Below are 6,000 nucleotides of genomic sequence, written 5' to 3'. Positions count from 1 at the left end.
CAGCACCACAGCTACAAGAAAAGACAGTGATATTACTAAACTAAAAGTGCATTTAAATACACAGGTAGAATGTAGAACACATGTATGCTTTTTACCGGTATCTCCACGTCTCTATAGACACAGCAGCAGAGCACTTCATTTGTGGTCAACTCATTTGAAGACATTAATGTTTGACACATTAACACAGACTAAAGTGCTAAAACAACCGAAAGCCAGTGGCAACATCAGCTGCAACAAACATTTTGGCCTACCATGCTTGGTGAACAGTGAACACCATTCTGTGTCAGAGTCAAAATGGCTGCTTCTGCTTCTTCTTCTTCTTCTTCTGTTTTACGACAGTTGGCATCCAGTTTTTGGTGCATTACCGCCACCTTGTGAGTGTGACCCAAATCTTGGATCAGCCAACAACCAGATATCACCTCAGACAACAGCAACATTATGAAAATTACACAAATATAAGGTTAGTTTTCTATAGGGTTAACAAAACTCACTTTTTGAGTGGTGCAACCACTCCTACAACCAGCAATGTCCGTGTACCTGTTTACCTGTGTACCTGTTTGTATGTATAAGTGAGCATGAGTATGTGACTTATTAATACCAGTAGGGGGCGCCAGAAACAGAGAGAGGGGTAGTGCTGTGTCTCTAATGAGAGAGAAAGAGAGAGAGAGAGAGAGAGAGAGAGAGAGAGAGAGAGAGAGGGAGGGGGGGGGGGGGGGATTGCACCACTCAGTTCACACGTGTGTGATTTTATTGAAGGATTGGGTTAATAAAGGAATTCTTACATTGGGCCCCTTATGAAAAGAATACTCTCTTAAATCGGTTGATGATCTACCGGTAGTTACAGAATCCGGCCTTCCCAGATCTACATTCTGGCAATATTTGGAATTGAGGCACTGTCAAAGAATCATACTTGACAAAGACTGTGAGGTTGAAACGTCAGCTTTTTTCTGCCTGCCTGTCGCTGAATAAAAGTTTGGAGCATCTTAAAGTGAGTTGCGGCCCAGGCCGTAGCGTAACGGTCTGGGCACCGGACTGGTGATCCAGTCGCGGTGTGCCGCGGGTTCGACTCCCGGACCCGACACGGCCTTTACCGCATGTCATCCCCCCATCTCTCTCCCGTTTCCTGTCAGCCTACTTTCTATCCCTTAAAAAATCAATAAAGGCGTAAGCCGCAAAAAAAATATCTTAAAAAAAAAAAAAAAAGGGAGTTGCGAGCCCCTGCTTCTTTCTATATTTGTACGATTACCAGTCAGTCTGCAGGTCACACTATTGTGCGTTTTGTGTACGTTTTGAACAGATTTTACGTTAATTAACTTTCATTAACTTTCAAATGTTCTCCGCTTATTGTAGTCCTGTGATTCCAGAAGTAAATGCTGGGTCAATGAATATCTCTCTGTTTCAGTATGGGTCAGGGGATATCTCTCTGTTTCAGTATGGGCCACGGGATATATCTCTGTTTCAGTATGGGTCAGGGGATATCTCTGTGTTTCAGTATGGGTCAGGGGATATCTCTGTTTCAGTATGGGTCAGGGGATATCTCTGTGTTTCAGTATGGGTCAGGGCAGGGATGTCAAACTCAAATACACGGTGGGCCAAAATAAATAAATTGGTAGAAGTCGAGGGCCGGACTGTGTTTCAACACATGGGCACCGCGGTCAGGAGGACGTCCCAGGCAAATATAGCAAAAAAGTAAATGCATTTAAAACTGAAAATGCATTATTATTAAGCTCAGTTTCCTGTTCTATGATCCTCACAAAGCAGGACTTGTAGTATTATGGTGCCGGTGGTCCGTGCAATAATATACCAGAGGGCCAGTTCTAATACTAATTAAATATCATCCCGCGGGCCAGAGATAATTCATTCACGGGCCTGATTTGGCCCCCGGGCCTTGAGTTTGACATATATGGGTCAGGGGATATCTCTGTTTCAGTATGGGTCAGGGGATATCTCTGTTTCAGTATGGGTCAGGGGATATCTCTGTGTTTCAGTATGGGTCAGGGGATATCTCTGTTTCAGTATGGGTCAGGGGATATCTCTGTGTTTCAGTATGGGTCAGGGGATATCTCTGTTTCAGTATGGGTCAGGGGATATCTCTCTGTTTCAGTATGGGTCAGGGGATATCTCTGTGTTTCAGTATGGGTCAGGGGATATCTCTGTGTTTCAGTATGGGTCAGGGGATATCTCTCTGTTTCAGTATGGGTCAGGGGATATCTCTGTTTCAGTATGGGTCAGGGGATATCTCTGTGTTTCAGTATGGGTCAGGGGATATCTCTGTGTTTCAGTATGGGTCAGGGGATATCTCTGTGTTTCAGTATGGGTCAGGGGATATCTCTGTTTCAGTATGGGTCAGGGGATATCTCTGTTTCAGTATGGGTCAGGGGATATCTCTGTTTCAGTATGGGTCAGGGGATATCTCTGTTTCAGTATGGGTCAGGGGATATCTCTGTTTCAGTATGGGTCAGGGGATATCTCTGTGTTTCAGTATGGGTCAGGGGATATCTCTGTGTTTCAGTATGGGTCAGGGGATATCTCTGTGCTTCAGTATGGGTCAGGGGATATCTCTGTGTTTCAGTATGGGTCAGGGGATATCTCTGTTTCAGTATGGGTCAGGGGATATCTCTCTGTTTCAGTATGAGTCAGGGGATATCTCTGTTTCAGTATGGGTCAGGGGATATCTCTGTGTTTCAGTATGGGTCAGGGGATATCTCTGTGTTTCAGTATGGGTCAGGGGATATCTCTGTGCTTCAGTATGGGTCAGGGGATATCTCTGTGTTTCAGTATGGGTCAGGGGATATCTCTGTGTTTCAGTATGGGTCAGGGGATATCTCTGTTTCAGTATGGGTCAGGGGATATCTCTCTGTTTCAGTATGGGTCAGGGGATATCTCTGTTTCAGTATGGGTCAGGGGATATCTCTGTGTTTCAGTATGGGTCAGGGGATATCTCTGTGTTTCAGTATGGGTCAGGGGATATCTCTGTGTTTCAGTATGGGTCAGGGGATATCTCTGTTTCAGTATGGGTCAGGGGATATCTCTCTGTTTCAGTATGGGTCAGGGGATATCTCTGTTTCAGTATGGGTCAGGGGATATCTCTGTGTTTCAGTATGAGTATGGGGATATCTATATATATCTTTATCTATAAATAAAAAAATGTATTATTATATCGTAGTATAATCTGATCGACATTAGGAATTGACTTTTCAGTTTTTTGGTTTATTTTCCAAATTTTCTAGCCCACAAAATAAATCAGGAGAATGCTTAAGTGTTGGACCGCGTCCTTGGTATTTTGGCATAACCTGATCAACAGTAGGAAAACACCTTTTTTCTGTTTTTTTCTGTTTGTTTGTTTCTGAACAAATATCAAATAATTTCCCTAATTTTCTAGCCCACAAAAAAAATCATCATTGTCACGTAGGTCACATGGTCTTCAACTTCACAATAAAAGCTGTAATCTAGTCGACAGGCAGGCAGGCAGGCAGACAGACAGACAGACAGACAGACAGACAGACAAGATAGAGCAGTACCTGGACACTATATGTATCAGTCATTACAATGGCCTACCCCAGGCCTAATTAAATCAATGTACAGGTGAATATCAAATAAAATGTTGTACAAAGTTAGTAATGAGTTAATTTTCATCAAAATATATTGTATTGTGTTAAGTGTGATCCTATTGTGTGGCCTGTAAATCTAAGGGGCAAGGGCAGCTGTGGCTTAGGGGTAGAGTTGCCGGATGGTAACCGCAAGGTTGCCAGTTCAAACCCGCCGGGCTCCCCCAGAGTTAGTGTCAAAGTGTCCTTGAGCAAGACTCTGAAGTCTGAACCCCTATTTGCTCATGATGTGCTGGTTGGTGTCTTGCATGGTTTCTTGCTGCCATCGGTGTGTGAATGTAATGCACAATCTATGTAAAGGCGCTATATGAATGCACCATTTACCATTTTACACTTTAAATGGTGTACTTCAGTGTTCTGGAAACAAACATTAACACAAAATGTATACCTGTGATCTGTAATGGGAAGTCTGAGGACATGGACATCAAGCTTACATTTCCAAACCTATAGTCTATGCTGTATCTAGTAGGCTACTCCAACAACCAGTGGACATGTGGATGCTGTGCAAAAAGGCCAATTTGGTTGTGGACCCCATAATAAGGGTCCATTTTTGTGTGAGGCCAAGTGTGAGCTCATTATGAATGAATGGAGAAAGGGGACTCCCCTGGAGGACGCTACGGTTACAGATGGCTGACTTCACGCTTCAAACAACCGTCACCTTCTCACCCTTCCTCCATGCACTCCAACACTCTCACCCAACTCTTCCTCGTGCACAGCATGATTCTGGCTATATAGCGTGAAAAATGTCTGCTTGGACTGCAAATTGCGATGTTCCGATTTAATTTAATCCGATTTTAATAGACATGTGGTTCTTGGATTTCTATGTACAGATAAATACAGCATGTCATGTGCTTCAAAATGCGCAATGACCACCATTTTTTTTTTTTTTTTTTTACGGTGCCATACCGTATAGGCAATCTATGGGAGAAGCAATATGGTAACCATGGTGATACTGTCGACATTCTGTCTCTCCCTCGCTTTACCTTGAAGCGGCAAATTACCTTGAAGCAGCAAGGTGTGTGTGTGTGTGTACTTAAGTACTGTATAGTATGAGGTATTTTACTTTACTGGAGTATTTTGAATTCAGTGCAATTTCTGAACTTTTACTTGTACTCCACTAGATCTCAGAGGCAAATATTTTACATTTTTATCCCACAGTTTTATAATCCATTTTTGTCATGCAGTAAGTAAAAAAAAATGTGAGTGCTTTTTACACCACAGTACATGTCACAGGGAGTGGCAATGTTTTATAATGTGATATGGTGGGTAAGGGTTGGTAACTAAAAAGTACCATACAGTATCCCAGTACATTTCTCTGTAGCTTATAGTTTGTTTCAGTCAGTGGTTCCCAAACCTTTCAGGTCGAGACCCAAACTAGTGAAAATAGCAGATCTACAAGCTCACAAAACACCGCGCAAAGCAACGCCTTCTGCATGTGCTTGTATAGATCTAGTTTCACTAGTTCACTAGATTCACACTTAATTATTTATTATTTCATAATTTTGATCATCATTGCATTTATGGAATTTCTTAGATGTTTGTTTTTAATTTTAATTATCTTACTTTTTAAAATAATAATTATAATAATAATAAAAATAAAAATATGTATACTGTATTTTGTAGGAAGAAAAAGGGGGATTTTTTACTCGAGTCGTGACCCATAAAAAAGGGTCCCGACCCACTGTTTGGGAACCAGTGGTCTAGCGGTGTATCTAGGGCCCTTCAGTGGAGGAAGTGTCACGGACTGGAAACTCTTCTGGACTCTGGTCAACATAAAGCTTCAACAGCATGAATAATGCATGGTGGCCGCTCGCTAAGGATACAGCCCTGCCTGTGTTGTTGCACACACACAGTCCCAATGATGGAGGGAGAGGCTGAGAAGACAGGAAGGACTTCGGATCCACAGAGAGCAAAGAAAGACCTGGAAACTATTGGTTTTATTAATTGACTATACATGCATACATACATTTGGGGCAAACGGCGGAGATATATAGGTGATCTAGCCGAAGGCTATTTTTCTTTGCCGATGATATTATAGTGTATACAGCGAAATCAGGTGAGGGGCTCGTATAGAGACCTGACTCGGGTCAACTAAGTGTCTGTCTGTCTGTCTAATGTCTAATGTGTATATGGGCAGTCACATACAAACACACAAAAAAACCACTGAGATAGAGAGAACATATAGGAGACGGCTACAGAAAGCTGGAAAAGACGCCAGCGAGAAAGTGAGCTGTTAAGAGACGCAAGAAGACAGATACGGGTGGAAAAAAAGAGATGAAGATGGATAGACGGTAGAGAGGCCACGATGGAGAGTGAGTGAGTGAGAGAGAGAGAAAGAGAGAAAGAGAGAGAGAGAGGGAGAGAGGGAGGGGGGGCGGGGTGGGGTGGGGGG

Source organism: Protomyctophum parallelum (assembly GCF_964188405.1).
Source record: "Protomyctophum parallelum genome assembly, chromosome: 21".
NCBI classification, from domain to species: Eukaryota; Metazoa; Chordata; class Actinopteri; order Myctophiformes; family Myctophidae; genus Protomyctophum; species Protomyctophum parallelum.
This window is presented reverse-complemented; position numbering follows the sequence as displayed.